The following is a 25,137-nucleotide window of genomic DNA, read 5'->3' on the forward strand; positions in this document are numbered from 1 at the left end:
TTGTCATGTTTATCCGGTTGTCAGAAACTAATCCCTTCTTGTGAGTTCGAGAAAGTTTCTAGTGACCTCTCAGCTAGCTGGCACTCATTCCTACGTCTAAACTATAGTATATGTTATTCCAATGCGCAGAGCCTATTGGGAATATATGAACTACACTACATGGCGCCCAACGTTTGGTAAGGCGATAATTTAACGCTAGATACTAGAGTAACTCAGTCGTGCTTTTCACACAGACCCCCTTTTTCCATAAAAACTCCAATAAACGTCTGGAGTGGGTGAAAGGATAATATCCGCCAAAACTGAGTAGGACGAAAAATCCTATGTATTAGTTTTTGGTTTATTCAATGTTGAAGGATACAGTGTTCCAAAAATATTGTGCACCTTATCTTTGTTTTCTTGAAATTTGCTTTGCAAACTTTTGGTCAACAAAATGTCAGAAAGTGACGACGAAAGGGAGAGAGCTGCAGCAGCAGCTCAGGCAGTCTTAGTCGACACAAGTCTCCAACAAAATAAGCTGGATGCTATACTCATCCCGGTAAATATAAGGAAAACAATCACTATAAAACTTATAGAAAATAGAGTATCATCGAGAGGTGGTAAAGTAATATTTGTTATAGAGGCACATGAATATTGGCAGACAGAGCTATTCTATTCATGGATTCTGTTTCCTGCAGCAAATCCAGTAATACACGAGTTCCACTACTACAAAGTAGAGGAACCTCCAGCGGAATACGTTCCTTTCGAGGATGTTGAAATTCCATTAACTTACCAAGAGCATCAGCTCTGGTTTAAAGTCGCCCTAAAACATCAAAATCACATTACCAGGCTCGGTCCACTAGGTAGACCAGGAGCAACATGGCCGGTACTAGCCAGCTATACACCACATCCTGACATCGAAAACATGACAGGTTCAGAACTATTAGCACAGCTAAAACAGTTAATTAAAATACATAGACAATTGGTTCAATATGTCATGCGGACCTTAACAGTCCAACCTACTGTTAGGATTCCACAGCATACCCCTCACCAGGGGAACACAAACAAAATGACACCACTATTTTGCCGTCTTCCCCAGGGATTCAAGAATAGTCCAGGGTTATTTTCAGCAAGAGTAACAGAGTTACTACAAACGTATGATGATGAGGCATTATCTTATGTCGATGACATCTATCTTACAGACAATGATTTGGACGTGCACTTGAAAAGAGTGAACACCATAATATTGGGGTTCACTTCTGAAGGGTACAAATTCAATTTTAAGAAATCACGAATTGCCGACCTCAACGTCCTCTTTTTAGGCTAAGAGTTATCAAGTGAAGGCAAAAGCCTGGCAGCTAACTTTCTAGAGAAATGTGCGCTGCTCCAACCTCCAAGAACGCTGAAAAACTTACAGTCAATTCTAGGTTTCCTGAATTTTGGAAGAACTTATGTTCTAAACTACGCAGAAAGGGTTAAAACTCTCTACGAACTAATCAAACCTGATTTCAAACAAACAAATTGGACTCAAAATCACACAGAAATTTTGCGGTCAGTGCAAACAGACATGTTAGCAAAAACACAATTACAGACACGCGACAAGGTCCGCTATCTTGTGATCCAAATCATCCCAGGGAGATGCGGATTCACATACCTAACCTTTTAATGAAGGTGAAAAGGTACCAATAGCTTACAAATCACAATTGTACACAGAAGCTGAAATGAAATTGACTTCAACAGAAAAGATTCTGACAGCGGTTCAAACTGCAGATTCAAAAGAAAGAGCTCTCGCGCAGGGTAAACGCATAATGATCGTTACACCTGTACCTGCCCTAAAGGCAGTGACGAAAGCGAGCATTCCAAATGCAAAAGCTTTACATCTGAGATGGATACAATGGGTTAATTCTCTTGCTGCAACAGACGTTGAATACGTTTTTGACTCCTACTTGAAAACACAAGAATTTCTACAATACGAACACAAATGTCCTCTGCCGACCGAGATTCTGCCTCTAGAACATTACGGCTGTATAATTTATACAGATGGTTCAGCACAACTCGCAATTGGGGGTAAACAAACCTATAGTGCTGCATGAATTATTGTTAAAGGTCGCTGGCACGAAGGTAAATTCAGACCTATGGTCACTAAAACTCAATCACTCGGAGACTATACAGCTCAGCGAGCTGAACTACAGGCTTTCAAGATGGTGCTTGAAAATACAGATCGCGAATTCCTCACACTCATAGTGTGCGATTCGTATTACTGAGTCCAGTTTTACAATGAATATCTGCAGAACTGGGTTCAAAACGGTTTCAAAGACGCAAAGGTGGCACAATCAAGCATAAAACGCTTTGGGAACAAGTAGTTCTATTACAGAAAGAACTACAAAATACTCACGTGATTCATACACTGAGTCATCAGCGTGATGGCGTTCACGTTGCAGGGAATTCATTGGCTGATGAAGCCGCAAAGCAGCTGTGCAAACGGCTTCCGTAGCTGCAATCACTCGTTCAAAAACGAAAATAGACAGCGAAACAATGCAGGCTGTTACCGCTTCAATAAAAGACAGTGGTAGAACACTCCCGGAAGGCTTTTCAGTAAAGTACTCATATATAACTGATGCAGATAATGTTCCTTTTGCTCGAATCCCTGGAGTGGGGGATAGGGCAATTCCAAACATGGAACATAGGTTAGGACTAATATTAGCAGCACATGAAGGGCTGGCCTCTGCACACGCAGGAGTTTCTGCCACAGTATCATTATTGAAACAGAGATATTGGTGGCCGTGCATGAGGAAACAAACTAGAAACTATGTACTAGAATGTGAAATCTGCCAAAAAATAAAAGTTTCTACAGTGAAACGACCTGCACAAATGCTCCTTCTGATTTCAGATAAACCATTAGTAGCGTTTACGTGGACCACTGTGGTCCCTTACAAAGGGATGGCAACTATAAATATATCATGGTCGCAGTGGATTGCTGCACAAGATTCGTTTGGAAGTGGCCCCAGCCCTCAGCTGACGCTCAAACTGTTATAAAAGATTTGCAAGTCTTTATCGGCACATACGCAATCGGCACGCTACATTCTGACCAGAGTTCTGGGTTTATATCTCGGGCTTACAAGAAGGCCATGGCCAGCTTGGGCGTTGCATTGCGGTACTCAAGTCCATTCCATCCTGAGGGAAATGCGGTAGTGAAAAGAAAAAACCATGACATAAAGCAATCTATAACAGCTAGGGTATGCGGTTCGGGTGATGGGTGGGTCAAACATCTAATAAGTGTCCAACGTAGCCTTAACAATCTGCCAAGAAATTCTATGGGTGGAGTCACCACATATGAATTACTGTTTGGTACTAGAATGATTATTGAAGACCTCGATTGACAAACTTCAGTGGTAGAACAAAAACCAATTGATATCAAAGTTACAGGACTTAAATGAAACAAGAAGAAGTCTGAGTAACACAACGCAAAAGCCAACAACCACTGAAGAAAAACCACCTGTCCCAGCAAGACCTGTCTTGATTCCAAAGATTGAGGATCTAGTAAGCGAAAAGATCGCGGTGAAGAAGGAATTTGGGCCTTCTTATAGAAAAGCAGTACCTGTCTTAGCAATCCACGGAACAAGATCAGTGTTACTACCACCCCTTGCTGGTAAAAGGGAGAACAGAGTTGTGTCCATCGACCTGGTCAAACCACATCATGTGGCCGATAATAAGTAGTAGGCCCAGTGGACTCCCAAGATGTAGCAGACAACCTAATCTTGCTACAGACCAAGAGGTTCAAACTGAAAGACTTATCACCTTTGATAAACCTGCAGTAAGAAGAGAAGGACTATGCAACCAAGCCATGGAACTGGTACCTCTTGAGACCCAAATAACAGTTTTTCAAGAAACTCCTGTCTACAATGATGTAGCCTCTGACTATACAAATATGACAATGCAAGAAGCAGCTCCAACGATTCCAAACAAACCTGATGCAATTCCAACAATTGACAGAACTGCCTCTGGCTATTTCCTCAACTTTGATACATTTTCCGAGGATCCCAGTGAACCTGAAATAACGCCAGCAAATAAAACTTTCAAAGAAAAAATAACAGAACTCTTTCATCAACTTGAAAAAACATATCTGGTTTCACCATGGGTTGAATTTTCGATTGCGTTAGGTAAACCTTTTCTCCTGCTTTGGCTCATTCTTGTTTTAAGTTTGGGAAAGATGATAGATGGAAAATATAGTACAATGGGCAGAGCAAGTAAGAACATCAACTTGCTCCTGAAACCTCACCAATCATCTCATTGTGAACGAAGAGACCTGTCATCAGTGAACATCACAGCCGTTCCTATACCTGGTGGTATAGCATGGGACATAACTGATTATGACATTTATGGCCCGGTGGAACTGTTGAAGATTCTATGGATGTATGTCATTACAACGCGGGCTTTAACACCGCGCTACCATTACGACGCAGCCATCACAACGCAAGTCGTTACACGACTTGTGCTGGAGGCGCTGGATTTAGGAATAGTATAATTTACTATTCCAACTCCAGCCCACGTAACAGTAGGGAAGGTGTTGGAATAGTAAATCATGCTATTCCTTAGTATATAGCGCCATCCAGCGCAAGTCGTTGTAACGACTTGCGTTGTGATTGCTGCGTCGTAATGGTAGCGCGGTGTAAAGCCTGCGATGTAATGGCTGTTTCCCGATTCTACACCAGTTTAAGGTTTCTTTGAGTGACTTTGTCTCACCCAGCACATTTTCTGATGATTGGGACTTTGAAACTGTTAATAATATGATGACAGATTTTGAAATGTCAGCTAGATTTACAAAACATGAATACTTAGAAGGTTCATCAGATTATGAACAAATGTATTGTTTTAATCATTATGGTCACCATTATTTGCATAAATCGGCAAACCCTAGAAATGTTTTTACTTACAATCAATGGGAACATTGTCCAACTCTGCCAAAGGGCAGCTCGAAAACATTTTATGAAAAGTTTCCATACTTCTCAGGTTTTAATGTCACAAATCCAGAAACGTTTTATTTAAAAAATGTGAATAAGACAGGAATGACAAACATGTTGACGAATACTAAGCAAATTTATTCTGTGAACTTTTATGCTCAGCTGTCTACATTAGATTTTAACTTTTGGAAAGACAACATTGAGACAAAAACTGTCTGGGGCACAAAAGACTGGCAGGTGCAAGGTTTAGAAGCCTTATTTAGGGCCTGCATTATCCCAGAACAAATAATGTTTTTAAATGACACTGTTCAACAAACATCATGTCTTGGCTTAGCTAGGATAAAGGATTTAAACAAACCGTCCATACCTAAGCCCACACCTGACAGTAATAGCACTGCAGATGAGGAGGTAGACGTAAAACAGATTTTACAACACAACCAAACTAATCCTGAAAGGAAAAAATGGTTAATCTGGCCCACAGACACGAATAACTGTCAAGATAGATTCCTGAACAAAACACAAGGGTTCGCAGTGAATAGGCCAGATCCAAGATATTCCCAGCAACAACATCCAGGGATAGTAACAACTTGTAGTGAAGGAAAGCTATGCCTTGAGTGGCTACAGAAATCCACACTTCCAGAAATTAAACAACACTTAACTTTACTTAAAGAAGGCGTTGATTTACGAGACTTCTTACTTGGACCTCGTAAGCCACATCAAAAACGTTTCATATACGCCAGTATATACGCTGCTTACAATTAAGCATGGAAAATCACACAAAGGGAAACTGCAGAAAAAATAAGAGAAATTTATCGTATTAATTTGGAAAAAGCTCTCTCTGTAGAGGATAATGGGGTAACAACTCTGTCCTCCAGAATTTATTCTTTGGACAGCATTGTATCCTCTGCCATTGACATAATAGAGCAGGACTTGCTAATGTTACAACATGGCCAGTCTCAATTACGTTCTATAATGCTGGTAGGCTGGACGTTACAAAATCTACGTTCAGGCTACGTGCCATGGCGTCTAATCAACACCACGTCATTGTTTACTGTATTTAACCTTACGGAAAAACAAATCTCTTTGGCACAAAGAGGAGCAGACTATACAGTGCTAAGCATTGAAAAACTGGAAAGATTACCCTTAACTGTTTCTGAGAAACCAGTCGTAGATTGGATAATACATGGACCATCACGATACCAGTGACGATTTTCCAGTTTCAGTATTGCTCAAGACACATACCAGCGTGCCTGTATGAAAGGTTGGGTAAAGAATACATCAAGTCTACCTGGAATTAACCATACACACACAAATGTTGGAGTGGGGGAAAGGAGGTATTTCTTAGAAGTAAAAATTGTAAGGACTCACTAAGCGGTACACTTTTGGGTCAAGGTATTAATTTACACGGAGCCTTTGAAGGTTTTTCAAATAACCTCTCTTGCCACCTGCACGGTTCACCAGCAGCGATGATAGTACCAATTTTCAGGCAGCTTTCCGATGGCAGCTACTCTATGCTCAATGATCACAGCTGTTGTGGCATGTTGCCAGCAAAAGCGTATCTAGTTACTGTGTCAGCCAGGGTCACTTGTTGTATGCAAGTACTGTTTCCAAAAAGAAAGACAGACGACAGGGAGTCGGCGTTATGGCCTTCACTGAATATCTATTCTACACGAATTGATACTTTAAACGGAATGAAAGCCATTCTTTTCCAAAAAACTGTGCCACTGACCTCGTCTAGAGAAACATATGATCTGCAAGTTGCAAGGAATTCTGCAGAGATACATGCATTATTATCAACAAACTGCCCAGTACATTTCTCAGAAATGTTAGGTCAAATCTTAAACATGTCTGATACCAGCGGCATCGCAAATGTATTTAAGATGATTTGTTCGGGACTGTTAGCACCGTTTGAAGCAGTCCTAGGCATTTTTCCAAATTTCGTGCACTCTGTGTTCGGCGGCCTGCCTCTCATTTTGGGACTCGTAGCAGAAATTCTATTTTTATTCCTTCTGCTCCGATATGGCAAGTCCAGTCACCAACAATACCCAGACTACCATGGAAAAAGCGCTCCTAGCCATGCGGTATTGTGATAGGATTACACAGATTCTTGGCTTGGCGCTTTTAAGAGATCTGAATATGACTTGGTTCCTTTCATTCAGACCAATCTGGCAAGATTGCATCTTACCTGTTCTACGATGCCTGCTTTGCGGAGAAGAATGCGTGTTGAACATCTGTCTTACACTTCCATCAGTACTGCCATCGGATGTTGACGCCTTGCTAGGTACGGTAACGACTCATGCATCGTGTTGCCCCCAACGGCTACCAATCCTGATGACGGCATTCATTGAGGTCTCACCGGCAAGTCTAACTGAGGGTGAGATACGTGGAACAACAGGTACACAGGTACCACCTACTGCGAACATTGCTAATGCGACTAACCCTGACGGCGATGTTTCTCATCTGTGCACATTTGATCTACTTGATGAAGTAGTTCCACTTTTGCCTACTATGGTAGACGGTTTCTTTGCCAGCCTAGATGATCTGATGTTTGGTCCTGACACCGAGAATAACTTTTGAATCTTGAACAAAGCATTCCATGAACTCTGAAATCCGACCTTCACTTTTTCAAAACAAACGTTCAAAATTGGGAACTCTATTTTTCTACGATTCTATTTGAACTTTTTCAAAATTAGAACTATTTATGGCACAGAGTAATCTGCTTAAAGTAGAACTATTCTTAGAGAACAGGAACTCATTTGAATACTTCCTAGAGACAATATTTGACCTTGTCATCAAAACCCAAAAAGTTTATATATTATGCTATGGGATGGTCTCAATTTTTTTTTTCTGTACTTAAGAGCCATTTCATTAATGTAATTTCATGATTCATTCAGTTTGCATTACCGATATCATACTTTATGCTTAAGAATGACATCAGTTCCTTTAAATGCGTACTATAGACATACTCATTTTTGGTGACAGACATTTAAAATGCATTTCATGTATTTTTGTTTGGGATTGTAAACACATGCTTTAGATATGTTTAGGATGCTTATAATTTAGTAATGTTGAACATATTAAAGTAGAGTGGGTGTTGCGTGTGAATTTAGGACCCTAGTGTAATTTTTCCTGATTCATGCCCATATATAGGTATAAATCACCCTATGCTTCTATAGGCATAGAAATCATAACCATATTCAGACTTAGCCTATGCAGCCCAAATACGGCATGGCTACTTCCACTAGTTCCGACAATCCACAACAATTTCTTGTAAAAACCCGCCTTCAGCAGTCAGGGACTTCCCCTTGCTTGAATATTGATTTATCCAAGAACTCAAGGAGTTTTCAAAGAACTGAGTCTTTGAAGACGTTATTATGTCCAACCTTACGTCAAACCCGGCACCTTCAAGGTATAAATATGCCTACATTTGCCCAGGCAAACACACAGTGATTTGGAGCGGTTCGACTATCCACGTGCCCGACGCCCTGCTACAGCAAGTGATGAAGGAAGCTGACCCTCCAGCTGATGCACTGAGAGAGACGCTGTCTTTTCTCCTGTCGAGAAATCCACCTCCAGTGTTTCCAGGGTACCCTTGCGGGTTGCAGGGAAATCGAATTCTGAGAGAGAGGTACAAGAACTCCTTCATTCTAAACCAAGATACGGAGTTGATTAGACCCTTAGAGAATTCTTGGAATAGATTCTTGGCAAAAAGAATACTAAACTTAAGCTACACCTCACTTACTTCTTCCCTTGTACTAGACCTAGGTTAGGTACACTGGGGTAGAGGTATTTTAGAAACACCAGTTGAGTACTTTTAGTCATTATTTATTAATGTATGTATTCTATGTTATTTTATATGGCTTAGAAACCATACCATGCTTTTACAGTATTATTTTATTATACTCTTCGTACTGTACGCATTATGCTTTGCAACCAGTATTACGATTGTAGCAGTTCATTTCCTCTGCCTGAGAAAGAAAGAAGTCTGTTCAATAAATACTATTTATTGAAAACGCCTGTCTCTCTATTTCTCTGCACCTCTGGTGAAACGAAGCATGCACGATTGACTGAGTGAAATAGTTGTTTATTGTTTCCGTGACTCTAGAGATACGTTTCTTATCCTGGGGAAACAAAGTTGTCATGTTTATGCGGTTGTCAGAAACGAATCCCTTCTTGTGAATTCGAGAAAGTTTCTAGTGACCTCTGAGCTAGCTGGCACTCACAATTAAGTCTAACATATTCGATAGAGACCTAGTCGACCTCAGTCCTATGTCTTAACTATAGTATATGTTATTCCAATGCGCAGAGCCTATTGGGAATATAGGAACTACACTACAATACGTTTGTGTACTGCCAGCTTGGTGCTGCCTATATAATTTAGATGGCAGTCGCATTCCAGAACATAAACACAATATTCGGTTTTACTGGTTAGTTGTTTAATTTCTCTAACAGTTCTGGAAAAAGCAGTAGTATAGGTCTTTGTATTGCTACCAAACTGACAGGCTTTACACAATAGACATTTCAAAAATCATTTTCTGGTTGTCAACCACATATCCTTCCAATAGCACTCCTGACTGTTTCTGGCCAGCATATTGCCGATACTCATCGGTCTTCTAAAGGAGATTGAGGGGTTTGAGGGCATCAAGTTACCTATCACAGGATCATCTTGGATAAAGTGCCAATTGTGTCTTATGATGCTCCTCAATTCCTTCTCCTGTCTAGAGTACGTTAAAATGAGCCTGACCAGTTGCGTCTTTTGTTCTACAGCCAACTGTAGGGTTTTAGATCTGTATACAAGGAGATCCTCCCTTGGCCTTGCGTGCGATTTCTTCATGGCGGCCTCCACCATTTTAGGGCTGTACCCTCTGGCTAGAAACCTGGCACTACTCTCCATTTGTTTGATCCTCGTATCTTCTGGGTCACTACAGATGCAACGGATACGGAGCATCTGCCCGTAGGGGATGATCCTGATTAAATGTGGAGGATGTGCTCTCGATGCATGTAAAAGTGTATTTCCTGCCGTCGGTTTTCTAGGTAGTTATTAAAACATTATTTTCAATTAAGACCTGAACATCTAAAACGGTCACTGAGTGTTTACTGATGTTAAAAGTAAATTTGAGATTAAGATCATTTTGGTTAAATTCAGCTATAAACTTCAACACACTTTCCTCACTTCCTCGCCACACAATAAAAATATCATCTATAAAGCGCATCCAGGAGACAATATTTGTATTGTAAACATGTTCAAATTTACGCATGAGGACCAGTTCCTCCCACCAGCCCATAAACAAACAGGCATAGCTGGGGGGAAAACTGGCCCTCATTATGACACCTTGCACTTGTTGATAAAATTGGCCATTAAAAAGGAATTGGTTGTTTTCCAAGTTAAAAGATAACATGTCTAACAACATTCTGGTGTGTTGTGCATTCATCATAGGTCTTGTGTTTAAAAAGTTCTCCACAGCCCTCAACCCGTCTTTGTGTCTTATACAGGTGAAGTAGTGTGGCTCACTGGTTAGAGGCGGCAGACCCGAGAGCAGAGGACGGCCCGGGACCAGGGTTCGATTCCCGACGCGGCAGGTTTCTGGACCAGGGTCAGCGGACTCGATAATTCTCTCGCCTCGGTGCCCACTCTGATCAGCGATCACACTCGGCAACTCTGGGCATTAGCTTGCCTCATCTTCACTAACGGCCCCACCAGACCGCCGGGGATGCCTGGTCTCACCCTGGAGATACCCACTAAGGGACCATCTCTCAGGGAAGCCAGGAAGGGTTTCGCAGCGGTCGAAGAGTGGAGATACTCCTCCGGGAGTCGATCCTAGCACTATATAAACCTGCAATTAATTAATTAATTAAAGAGAGCAAACATCTAGTGTTACAAGCAACAAGTCTGAGACACAGGACAAATCTTTGATTTTCCTTAAAAAGTTACTGGTATCCTGCACGTATGACTTAAGATTTTTCATATGAACCTGTAGAAAATAATTAATATACTAGGAAAGGTTTTCTAGTGGCCCATCACAGGCTGCAATGATTGGCCTACCAGGTGGTGCATTCAAACTTTTATGGTCCTTTGGTATAAAATAAATATACAGCAACAATGGATGTTCTTTCTTGATGAATTTGTATTCATCCCAACTCAAAAGTCCCAAACCTTTCCACGCTAACAGATTTTTAAACAGAGAATCTTGGATTGCCTTGTATTTGATGGGAGTACTTTTTTTTATAACACTGAACATCGTTTAACTGACTGTATGCCTCTTTTAAATATTCTTTCAACGGCCAAAGGACGATATTTCCACCCTTGTCTGCGGTTCGTATTACCACTTCCTCCTTTCGCAGCTTTAAAATCAGTTGATTGTATTTCTTTTCATCATTTGTATACTTTCTTTTAGATCTGTTTGTGACGAGGGTTAGTTTTTTAATCTGTGCCACTACATGATCACTAAAGTAATCCAGTCCATCGCGAGTTGCAAGGGGGTAAACTTAGACTTCTTTTTGAAAGGGGTGTCAGGCCTCGTCTGTCCACTCATAGATGACGCTTCCTGATTGTTTGTTTGTTCTCCACTGGCCAAATGACACAAGTCTTGATATAGATTAATGTCAGAGATCACCAACCCCGAAGACTCATTGTTTGACCCTATTGGAGTACTTGAAGGTGTCGGATCAATGGTCGGCCTTAGTAGATGAAGCTTTTTAAGTTTAAGTTTGCGTATGAATTGGTATACATCTGCCCTTTTTCTTGTATACTGAAAATTAGACTCCAGGCAAAAGGTTAACCCAAGGGAGAGTAACTGCTTTTCTGCTTCTGACAGATTGATATTGGCCAGGTTAACTATTGTTTTTGTTTACTCTTTTTCTGGTACTTTGTCAGAGCATGGTTGTTCTTCAATAAGATTAGCTAGTTTCTTTTGGCACGTCCCCGGCCCAGCTTCCTTGGCTCTCCATTTCCTGTGGGCTTGGCGTCTCCCCCGTCTCCTTTGAGATTTTGTTTTGCAACCATCCCCTGATTGCGCAGTCTCAGAGTGTCCCTTCTGCCCTGCTTTAAAATGTCTAATTCTTCCCCCAACATTAACTTGATCCCATGCTCTGTGTTTTTCCTAGCACCTTCATTTTCAGAATCACTTTCGGGTGTTGAGCTTAGCTCCGACATTGAGGATATTTCTACACGCTGTTTGTTTGTTCCCTTGTCTACTTGAATACGCTTATTCGCTGTGGCTGCCCTTAGTGAATCATAACGTCGAGCAAACGTAAAGATTTGGCCATTGGCATAATCGTCACGGTCTCTCTTAAATTTATACGTTTTGTGTATCTTTGTTTTTTCTCCCTCCTTTGCCAGTCTATTTATCATCTCTTCTCTCATTTTTTGTTGCAGTCGGGACTCTCCTCCCTGCTGTTTCATGCTTTCCTCTAGAGCTTCAATTTTGATTTGTAATTCCGCCCTATCGATGTCAGCATATTTCACCAGTATCTGCACTAGTCGTTTAGATGATTCGAGGTTACACTCACCCCATTCTGCCATCATCAAAGGGTTAGGCGCCTTGTGACTGGGGGCTAACATGATACGTAGCCCCCTAGGGATTCTCCCTACATCGAGATACCTTTTCAGCGAGCGCGCCTCCCACCATTTGGACTGTTCCTGGCGTTTGTATTTTTCCAATAATTTAAAATTTTCCTTTAGACCATTAGTTCTGGCGCCGGATTCAGTGTTTCCCTCAGCATTGGCAATTACTTGGTTCTCAATAATAGCGTCAGAGAACATTCCTCCAAGACGAGCTCGCAGGTTCTAAGTGTGTCAGTAGACTTCTCACTGGCTTTTCAAAATATGCTCCTTAAGAAACAATCCCAATGACGGTGAGGAACAAGTTACATTAGGTCCAACAATGTCCTAGGTTTTTACGGAGACATGCACTCCTCCCGACCCTCGCAGCAGTGCAATTATACGGAAGTTTGTCTCACCAGCGTTGAAACGTCCAGGCGATGCCCTTGTCCTGTACCTGCTCAGCCGAGTGGTAGCCTCCGAAGTGGGGCAACTTTCCTTGTTCCTCGCTGTTGTTCTCCGTATCTTTCAGTTTCAAGGTGTTTGCGCTGTGTTCGCGGGGGGCTCCATCCGTTTCCTTTCTGAAACTCTCTTCAGTGCTTCTGGGGTCCCCGCCGTCGCAGTACCATGAGCCTGCAATACCGCCTGCAGGAGACCTTGACGGGCAAACGGACTGCTTGCCACGGAGCCTTCTTCTTGGGAGGGGGGTCTGCGAACCGGCAACAATCCAATGCCGGTAAATATCCCTCGAACTCGTGACACCTTCCCTTTGCTTCGCGTAGAAATGACGAGTGCAGACCATCAATAATGCAAGTGTATTTTATTCCAGTATGCTGCCTTGACACATTTCAGCTGTGCAAGCGGCTTTGATCACATGACTGCGCTTAACAAATAACCCCATTTTTAAAGTGCCAGTGCATGTCATCATCGATGAACATAGAAAAAATATTTGTATTTAAATAAACTTTGGGTCATTTAAAAAAAAACATTTTCAAATATAAGTAATATGTTTTCTATATACATTTATATATGCTTAAATGCTTTTTGTGGCTGAGTCATCACTATTCTTAGACTTTTTGCCTATTATATTGGCAATTTTGATTTTTTTTTAGTATTAAATGTTGAAGGGTCCTGGAGGAGTGTCCAGAAAATGGGGGATACTTACTAGTAAATGAAAGAGGTTTAGGCAGGGACTGGTTAATAGGGGTTTAGGAAGAGACATGCAAGTACAAACACCCACCTGAAAAAGATTAAGTCCAGTGCTGTTCACAAACGACACTTCTGAAGTCATTACTACACATGGACAATTGCAGGTGTAGCCACATCTATTTATAGAAAAGAATTGAGCCAGGGACTTAAAGTAATACTTGATACAAACTAAGGTTAAATAAATAAAAGTAATTTGACTTTTAAAATATATATATTTACATATCCGAACAAATCCCAAGTTTTGATGATGACGGAATAAGTCGGACACAGACTCCAAATAATATGTATTCTTTACTTAATTACACATTCCATATGACGCGTTTCGGCCACAGTCCTGCGGCCTTGATCAAACATGCGCTACATGAATCCCACAATCTTTTATACAACATTTTTTACATTTTTTTGGGATACTGAGTGCATTTTGTTATACCCCTTGGCAGCTAAATCACATGTTGATGACAGACTCTAAGTTGATCTCGTAGACAGACTATATATTCGATTTGGACATAAGACACATGATCGCGCTAATGTTCTAAATACAAGTTGCTGAAGGCTGTGAAATTAACAGATAAAATAGATGTAGTGTAGTTCCTATTTTCCCAATAGGCCCTGCGCATTGGAATAACATAAACAGTAGTATCGACGTAGAAGTGCGGATCTTCCAGGCCTCCACTGACTATGCTAAACTTAATTGGGTTTGTTACCAACTAGCTCAGAGGTCACTGGAAACTTTCTTGACTGAATAGGAAGTGATCAGTTTCCTTGGCACAGCCAAGAAGGGTTTCAGTTTTGCAACAACCGTGCAACATGACAACTTTGCTCCGCAGATAAGAATCAATCTCTAGAGTCGTGTGAAACAATAGACAGTTATTTTACTCAGTCAGTTGTTGTGCAGATTACTTTCACAATATGAAGAGAATAGAGAGACGGGCGTTGTCAATAAAAGGTATTATTTATTGAACAGTCTTTCTTCTCATACAAGAGAAATGAATTGCCACAATTGCAAGACTTGTTATTATAAAAAGTACATACAGTAAGATGAGTATTGCGAAATAATACTGTAAAAGCATTGATATGGTTTCTTAGCCATACAATGGTTTAAAATGAATAAAACATATATACATTCATATATACATTAGGCTAAAATACTCAACTGGTGCTTCTAACTACGCCTACCCCAGTATACCTGACCTAAGCCTAATACTTGGGAGGGGAGTAAGTAAGTAGCTTTAAGTTAAGTTGGTTTTGCCAAGGTTTGCTTCAAGAATTCTCTCTAAGGGTTTAGTCAACACCATACCTCTGGAATAGAATTCTGGAGGTCTGGTATCTCCTTCAGGGAACTCGATATCCCAGTCACTCGCAAGAGTAGGCTGGAAACGCCGGAGCTGGATTTCTCTGCATGAGAAAAGACAGCGTCTCTCTCAGCGTGTCGAGGAAGAGGAGGGGCAGCGTCCGCGGGCAGCTTGCATCTGCTGGGCTCTTGCAGGGGACGGCTGTTCAGCTCCTGTGTTCACCACACCATTGTTCGCTAGTTAGCAGCGATAGCAGTAGCGATAGTGTCAGCATTAGCTTGACAGCGATAGCTTCAGCATAACAGCAGCATTTGCTTAAGGCAACGTTGGTAATATTTATACCTCAAAGGTGCCTGGTTTGACGTAAGTTTTTGGACATAAGACGTCAATAAATATGTCACTAGGAAGTGATCATCTATCAGTGCTCATTAGAGTTCTATTACTAATCAAAACATAGCAAGCGGGGCTTTCCCAGGTTGCTGAGTTTTTATCTTGTTGAAGAACTCGGACTGTTAATCCAGGAATCTTAGATAGTAACTTCTGCTATGTCATTGCACTAATGAGCTGCAAAGGAAGTTGCAGAGGAAGCGATTCTGAAATGTGGCTCTGTTCGTGTGAGGCCAGAGACGAGTTTCTGAATATTGCATTTGATCGGTTATGCCAATATAGGGGTACAAAGGGATTATAGCCGTATAGGGGCATAAGGTCACAGTATCGATCAGGGTCCTAGATTAGAACGCGACACTCACTCCGCGAATTTATGTCCATCAAATTACTAAAACTATAGCAATAAGATGCATGTGTAACATTGCCCACCCCAAAAAACATATATGCATTTGAAATAGGCGTATTTGTAATACGTGAAAATATAGGTACTGTACGTTTTTGAAGCATATAAATCATTCAAATTATAGCATATGAAATCAATGAGTGATTTTGCAAAAGGAATTACATATCTCTGAATACAGAAAAGAAGGGCGAGATAATTTCATCACATATAAATGCATTTCATTAAAATGTGCTAGAGGCTGGTTGAAAGTTATTATTCTCTAGATTTACCTAAATAGAAGTCGGAGCTTCTGTTCTCTATGAATAGGTCTACTTTAAGCAATGAATTTTCATGCCAGAAAAAGGGGAAAATATTATGAAAAATAGTCTAATCCCAAAAATAATTTCTTGTGAACGGGGGAATAGAGTTCCAACACTTTTAGCAGTTTTTGTTGTTCAAAACTGAAGGCCAAATTCAAAGTTCATGGGAACGCTGTGTGTCGGAATGCTTTTCTAAAGTTATTGTTTCTGTCCGGGTGAGAACATCATATCAGACAGGCTCTCAAAGAATTGGTCTACAAAATCAGGTGACAGTTCGACCAAATTCGATAGTGCTGTAACTTGGCAGGTGTGAGAATGATTGCTGTCATCAAAGGCTGTATCAGCAATGTTCACAGAAGGTCGTACTTGGGTGATGTTGCTTTTGTCACTCGCTCCACTGTTACCACCTAGTCGTAGTAAAGGAGTCTCAACGAATGCCGTCATCAGGATTGGTAGCCGCTGGGGACAACACAATGCGTGAGCCGTTATCGCACTGAGCAAAGTATCGATATCCATTGGTACTGCTGATGGAAGTGCAAGACAGATGTCCAACACGCATTCATCTCCGCATAGCATACATCGTAGCACAGGTAAGATGCAGGATTGCCATATCGGTCTGAATGAAAGGAACCAGGTCATGTTTAGATCTCTCAGCCTGGCCAATCCAAGGACTCTAGTTATTCTGTCCCGGTAGCGAATTGCTAGGATTGTTTCTTCCATTCCCATAGGAGCCATGTCTGAGCTGTGGCTTACCATATCGGAGCAGGAGGGTCAAAAATAAAATCCCTGCTACAAGTCCCAAAAAAAGGGTATGCCGCCAAAGACTGAATGGACAAAATTGGGAACGATTCCCAGAATTGCTTGAAATGGTGTTAGCAGTCCCGTAAAAATCGTCTTAAATATGCCTGGGATGCCTATGGCACTAGAAATGTTAAGGAGTTGGCTAAGCATTTCCACGAAATGCACGGGGCAATTTGTTGATAAAAGGTCATGAACCTCTGTAGCTGTCCTTGCAACTAGAAGATCATACGTCTCTTTTGATGACGTGATGGGCACTGTTGTCTGCAAAAGCACAGACTTCATTTTGCTCAAAGTATCAATTCGTATAGAAGAGAAATTCAGACGAGGCCAGATGGGAGTCTCTATGTCTCCAGGGCCGCTCGGAAACAATGCTTGCATACAGCATTTGACCATGGAAGTTACGCTTACGAGATACGCTTTTCCTGGCAAAAGGCCACAACATCTGTGATCCGTTCTTAGAATGTAACTCCCATTCGCGAGTTGCATAAAGAAAGGCTCTATCTGCGTTGCAGGTGTGACAAGCTGGTGGCATGAAAGGTTGTTAGAATTACCTTCACAGGCTCAATGTAAATTAATACCCTGCACAAAAGTATACCGTTTAGTGAACGTTTACAGTTTTCACCACTAAGAAATACATTTTTGTCGCTGTCACTATAGCATGAATGTGTGTATGGTAATTTCCATGCTGACTTTACATATCCTTTACCTAATCGTTCATGCTGGCCAGTAGGTATGTATTCAAGGCACTTTTTAAATCGGAAAGTTGTGATAATCCAGTGTATTATCCATTCAATGACAGGACTTTCTGACATTGTCAACGGTAATCTCTCAAGTTTTTCGATGCTCAGGATTGTATAGTCTGCTCCTTTCTGTGCCAAGCTGATTTGTTTATCAGTAAGGTTAAAGATGGAAAACAATGACGTTGTGTTGATTAAACGCCAAGGCACATAGCCTGAACGAAGATTTTGCAGCGTCCAGCCTAATTGTACAATATAACGTAATTGCGACTGGCCATGCTGTAACATTAGCAAGTCTCTGTCTATTATATCAAAGGCATAGGATACAATATTGTCCCACGAATATATTCTGAAGGACAGAGTCATTAACCCATTGTCCACTACAGAAAGTGATTTTTCCAAATTAATACGATCAATTTCTCGTATGTTTTCAGCTGTTTCAATTTGTGTGACTTTCCAAGATTCGTTGTATACCGCATAGATACTGGTCGCTATGAAACGCTTTTGACGCTGTTTGCGTGGTCCCATATTAAAATCGCGCAAATCAGCACCATCTTTAAGTAAAGACAAGTGTTGCTTAATTTCAGCCAGTGTGGATGATCCTAGCCATTCAAGGCAGAGTTTCCCTACAATGTATGTTGTTACTATCCCTGGATGTTGTCTCTGGGAGTATCTAGGGTCTTGTCTGGTCATTTTTAACCCCTGTGTTTTATTCAGGAATCTATCTTGACAGTTGTTTGTGTCAGTAGGCCAGATTAACCACTTTTTCCAATCAGGATGTGTTCTGTTTAAATGTAAAATTTTAGTTACGTCTATCTCAATATCTGTTGTTGCATTATCAGGTATTGGCTTTGGAATAGACGGTTTGTTAAGGTCTTTAATCTTAGCTAGACCAAGACAGGATGTTTGATGAATTGTGTCATTTAAAAACATCATTTGTTCTGGGATCATGCAGCCTCGAAACAGTGCTTCTAGGCCTTGTACCTGCCACTCTTTTGTACCCCAGATGGTTTTTGTTTCAATGTTATTTTTCCAATAATCAAAACCAAATGTCATCATATTTTCATAAAATGCTTCTGAATATATCAATTTAGTATTTGTCAGCATTGTTTTCAATCCTGTTTTATCTAACAGTTTATAATAAAACGTTTCTGCATCACTGGTGTTAAACCCTGAGAAGTACTTCAATTTCTCATAGAATGTTTTAGAACTGCTTTTAGGTGGTGTAGCACAATGTTCCCATTGGTTATACTTAAAAACATTTCTAGGCTGTGCAGATTTATGCAAGTAATGGTCACCATAATGTGTGAAGCAGAACATCTGTTCATAACTAGACGAACCTTGTAAATAATCATGTTCTGTGAATCTAGCTGACATTACTAAATCAGACATCATGTTATTAATACTGTCAAAGTCCCAATCATCAGAGAATGTACTAGGTTTTACAAAGTCACTTAAGGAAACCTTGAGTTGATGAGGATACTTCAGGATCTCGACCGGGCCATAGATCTCATAGGGTATTCTGTTGTTTCTTGGGAGTCCACTGGGCCTACTGTTGATTATAGGCCACATGCTTGTGGTTTTACCAGGTCGATTGATACAACTCTGTTCTCCTTTTTACCAGCAAGGGGCGGTAGTACTACTGATCTTGTTCCGTTGATAGCTAAGACAGGTACTGCTTTTCTGTAAGAAGGCCCAAATTCCTTCTTCACCGCTATTTTTTCTCTGACTAGATCCCCAATCTTTGGAATTCAGACAGGCCTTGCTGGGGCTGTTGCTGGTGGTGCCTCGTCAGTGGTAGCTGGCTGTTGCTTTAACTTTATGTTGCTTAAGGGTTTTCTTGTTTCATTCAAGTCCTGTAAAACAGCCAAACGATCTTTGATGTCAAAGTCTGTTTTCTTATCTTGTACCACTGATACCTGACTATCTAAGTCCTGAACTCGCATTCTAGTTCCGAATAATAGTTTGTATGGGCTGAAACCTTTTAGAGAATCTCTTGGCAAATTAATAAGACTGATCTGGACACTTATTAAATGTTTGACCCACCCAGCACCTGAACCTAATACCTTCGCTGTTATAGATTGCTTTATGTCCCGGTTTTTTCTTTCTACCACACTGTTCCCTTCGGGGTGTGACGGACAAGAATACCGCAACCCAACTCCCATGCTGGCCATGGCCTCCTTATAAGCTCGAGAGCTAAAAGCAGGACCCTGGTCAGAATGGAACATGGCAATTGCGTATGTGCCGATAAAGACTCGCAGATCTTTTATAACCGTTCTGGCGTCAGCCGAGCGCTGGGGGCCACATTTTATAAGTGGATTTAGCCTTCATGATGTACAATGGGACGCGTTTCTCTTTTTTGATAGCGCGGATAGATTGCCTAATGCTTTCTATCAGGGCGTCTGACACTACACTGGCCGGTTCTCCACTGCGATCTCTGTTGCAGTCTTCACAATTTTTTGCAAATTCATGAATACCTTCACTCATTTCCGGCCACCAGTACTCTGATTCCAATTCTCTCAGAGAGACCCTGATTGTTTGGTGTCTCAGACCCAACCCCATATGTGCCTCCTGTAAGAGGATACTCCACATAGTTCAATGAATGAAAACAATAGAGCGTGGAGTTGATATTTAAAGGCAGGTAGTTGTCAACTAAATATCCTTTCCTTTGAAATGATTGTTTTGACCTGATGGTCCTGGTCTCTGTACATATTATGTAACATTGACAAATGATTTATATTTGTTGATTATACTGTCACTTAAGAATTTTCCTCCTTTCTTTCACTCCATCCTCACACGACCACCCACCACCCTCCCTCTTTTTCCCAACTTGGGGCACTGTCAAACCACTAATTTATTGTTCGAATTTACTGTATATTTAATATACACTCCCATTGTGATTAAAGCAATGTGGACTAATTTGTTGTTTGGTTGACTTATTTTCACCTTTTTTGCTTATTGTTCCTATGCAACTGGGACCCCTTCTTATAACTACTTAGATAGCCCAGGTCCCGGTGACTTTAGCTGGGTAAACCCCCTATCAATATCCTCCTGTAAGAGGAAGCCCCTCCGGTTCCTGTTTGGAATTACCCTATCCCCCACTCCAGGGATTCAAGCAAAAGGAACGGAGTTTGCATCGATTACGTATGCATAATTGAGTGGATAGTTCACGGGTAGTGCTGCACAGTCGCCTTTTATGGACGTTCTGACTGCTAGCATAGTTTCCCCGTCTATGTATTTTTCTGCACGCTTTTTTGTGGCTACGGAAGCAGGTTTAGTTGCTTCCGCTGTGGCTGTGTTAGCCAATGAATTCCCTGCAACGTGAACGCCATCACGTTGAAGACTCTGTGCGTGTATCACGTGAGTCTTTTGTAGTTCTTTCTGTAAAAGAGCTACCTGGTTCCAGAGCAATTTATGCTTGATTGTGGCACCTGTGTCATCTTTGTAATCGTTTTCAATCCAGCTCTGCAACTTATTGTTGTAAGAGTTGACGCATAAATGAGAATCGCACACGATAAGTGTCGGGAATTCACGTTCTGCATTTTCGAGCGCCATCTTTAAACATCTGATTTCAGCTCTCTGAGCCGAACAGTACCTCACTGATTCAGTTTTTGTCATTTTCGGTCTGAATTTACCGCTCAGCCAGCGACCTTTAACAATCGCGTAGGCTGCATCGTAGGATTTGCTCTCTACGTTAAAATGCTGTACAAATCTATCTGTATAGATTATACAGGCGTACTGTGGGAGAGGCAGAAGTTCGATTGGCAGAGGATATTCTTCTTCATATTCTAAATCATTCAGTTTTTTGAATTGCGGGGCGAAATAGTATTTCACATCTTCCGCTCCAAGAGAATCTATACACTGTATCCATTTCGGATCCAGTGACACTGTAGGCAGGTTTACTGGGCTGAATAGCGCCTCGAAGGCGGATTCCGCTGTGAGGATATTAATCCTTTTGCCGTGTGCTAGTTCTCATTCATTCGCTAATGCAGTTTCTACTGCTTTCACAGTATTTTCTGTGAGACTGAATGTTTTTTCTGCTTGTGTGTACAAGTGAGATTTAATTGAAATTGGTACCCTTTCTCCCGCATTAGAGGTCAAGTACGTGAATCCGCATCTTCCTGGGATGACTCGGATTACAAGATCGCGTGTGTTGTCACGTGTATCTGATTTTGTTTTTGCTAACATGTCTGTTTGCAGTGATCTCAAAATTTCTGTGTGTTTTTGAGTCCAGGTGATTTGTTTAAAATCAGGTTTGATTAGTTCGTAGAGAGGTTTAACCCTCTCTGCGTAATTTAGAATGTAAGTTCTTCCGAAATTCAGAAAGCCTAGAATCGATTGTAAATTCTTCAGCGTTTTTGGTGCTTGGAGTACAGCGCACTTCTCTAAGAAGTTGTTTGCTAGGCTTTTTCCTTCACTTGATAATTCGTATCCTAAAAATAATACTGTCAGATGGGCAATTCGGGACTTTTTAAAGTTGAATTTGTAACCCTCTGCTGCAAACCCAAGTATAATGGTGTTCACTCTTTTCAAGTGAGTATCCAAGTCGTCGTCTGTGAGATAGATATCATCTACGTAAGATAATGCCTCATCATCATATATTTGTAGTAACTCTGTTACTCTAGCTGAGAATAGTCCTGGGCTGTTCTTGAACCCCTGTGGGAGCCTACAGAAATTTTTCTGAGACCCCATTACTGAGAAAGCGGTCAAGTATCTGCTTTCTGGTGCAATGTTTTGACAAAAGAAACCATTAAATATGTCTAATGTCGTTTTATATTTTTTCCTAACTATGTTATTCATTAGTGCAGCACTATGCGAATTTTGTACTGCAAAAGTTTTGCAACATGCATTAAGGTGGCTGTAGTCCAAAACTAGACTTTATGAATTGTCTGGCTTGGAGACAGGAAACAAAGGATTGTTCATTTGAGAGGTGCATGTTTCAATCACCCCCTGGTACTCAAGTTGATCTAAGATCTCCCTGACTTGTTTTTTAGCTTCTTGCTTAATGGGATACTGCCTTTGTGCAGTTGGTTCACTTTTTAACTGGATTTTGTGAGGAGGAGAGTCCTCATCCCATCCTACATGATTTTTATATAATGCCGGTGCCTGGGCTACTGCCCATTTCCTTGCATAAGTATATTTTCTGTGAATCGGAATGTGATTCAAGAAGGCAGGCATAATCATTTCTTCGCCACGAGGGCACTCCCTGACAAACTCTGGGGGCCAATCTTTTTCAGCTAACAGAATATCCTAGCCTTTTGAGAATTTATCCCAAAATAGACCCCTTATTTTCCTAGTCTTATCACCCTCTATACGAAGTGTTATTTCGTATATCTTATGGGGCTCGCTAAGTCTGGTGTCGGCAGTTTCAACCTGAATGTATTCATTCGTGTCCACTGTCTCCAGATGACTCATCAAGATCTTGCGGGCTATAGTGATTTCTGCTGCACTGTCTAACATTGTCTGTGTCCACTCCCCGTTTTTCAACTGTGTCCTCAGTATTCTCGGCATGTTCGATTACTCTAATACTGGCTACCTTCTTTTTTGGAAATTGAGATTTTTTACTCTGAGCAGGTTCCTTGTCTTTGGACTTGGTGTGCTCTCCTGGGTCTGACCGTCCTCTTCTTTCCGATTTCTGCGAAAAAGATCGAGAGGGACGTGTATCAATACTTTGATATCTATCAGGTTTTTTCAAATTATCCCAGTTTCTAAGGTTATATCTTTTCTCAGAGGGCTCCCTTTGGAGAGACTGGTGTTCTCGAGTCGGAGTTCTTTCCCTCCGTCGAGGAGACCTTCCTCTGGACTGGAAAACTTTTTCCTTGGGAGTGGATTGTTTATTTCCATCCCAGCTCTTTTTAGGAGTGTTTGAATTATTTTTAATATATAATTTTACTAACTCTCTATATGCTTTTGTTAATTCTCTTATGTTAACTAAGAGTTCTTCTTTTGACATGTTTGCAATGTCCGGATGTGGTGTGTAGCTGGCTAGAACCGGCCACGTTGCTCCTGGTCTACCTAGTGGACCGAGCCTGGTAATATGATCATTATGTTTTAGGGCGCCTTTAAACCAAAGTAAATGTTCTTGGTATTTTAATGGGATTTCAATCTCCTCGAAAGGAGCGTATTCATCTGGTGGAACTCTTACTATAGTAGTGGAACTCGTGTGTTGCAGCGTTTGCCGCTGGAAATTTTATCCATGAATAGAATACCTCTGTCTGCCGATATTCGTGTGCCTCTATCACGAAGACGACTGTGCCACCTTGTGTGGTCAGTCCATTTTCTATAAGTTTTAACGTTATAGATTTTCTTAAATGTGCCGGGATGATTAGTGCACCCGGTTCAGTAGTCCCGTCGGGACCCTGCTGAGTCGCATCTGCTGCGGCATCAGTTCCGTTGTTTAACACTGACATTTTATAAATGCAGGTTTTGCAGAGCAGGTCTCCAAGGAGACAAAGATTAGGTGCACAATATTTTGGAACACTGTATCCTTCAATGTTGAATAAACCAGAACTTTACATAGGAATCTCTTCCTCCTGAGGTCGGGCGGATTTTAACCTTTCACCAACTCCAGACGTCTATTGGAGTATTTACTGGAGAAAGGGGTCTGTGTGAAAAATGCACGACTGAGTTACTCTAACATCTTGCGTTAGTTTATCGCCTTACCAAACGTTTGGGCGCCATGTAGTGTAGTTCCTATTTTCCCAATAGGCCCTGCGCATTGGAATAACATAAACAGTAGTATCGACGTAGAAGTGCGGATCTTCCAGGCCTCCACTGACTATGCTAAACTTAATTGGGTTTGTTACCAACTAGCTCAGAGGTCACTGGAAACTTTCTTGACTGCATAGGAAGTGATCAGCTTCCTTGGCACAGCCAAAAAGGGATTCAGTTTTCCAACAACCGTGTAACATGACAACTTTGCTCCTCAGATACGAGTCAATCTCTAGAGTCGTGTGAAACAATAGACAGTTATTTTACTCAGTCAGTTGTTGTGCAGATTACTTTCACAATATGTAGAGAATAGAGAGACGGGCGTTGTCAATAAAAGGTATTATTTATTGAACAGTCTTTCTTCTCATACAAGAGAAATGAATTGCCACAATTGCAAGACTTGTTATTATAAAAAGTACGTACAGTAAGATGAGTATTGCGAAATAATACTGTAAGAGCATTGATATGGTTTCTTAGCCATACAATGGTTTAAAATGAATAAAACATATATACATTCATATATACATTAGGCTAAAATACTCAACTGGTGCTTATAACTACGCCTACCCCAGTGTACCTGACCCAAGCCTAATACTTGGGAGGGGAGTAAGTAAGTAGCTTTAAGTTAAGTTGGTTTTGCCAAGGTTTGCTTCAAGAATTCTCTCTAAGGGTTTAGTCAACACCATACCTCTGGAATAGAATGCTGGAGGTCTGGTATCTCCTTCAGGGAACTCGATATCCCAGTCACTCGCAAGAGTAGGCTGGAAACACCGGAGCTGGATTTCTCTGCATGAGAAAAGACAGCGTCTCTCTCAGCGCGT

This window comes from Lissotriton vulgaris, chromosome 5 (genome assembly GCF_964263255.1).
Source record: "Lissotriton vulgaris chromosome 5, aLisVul1.2, whole genome shotgun sequence".
Classification (NCBI taxonomy): domain Eukaryota; kingdom Metazoa; phylum Chordata; class Amphibia; order Caudata; family Salamandridae; genus Lissotriton; species Lissotriton vulgaris.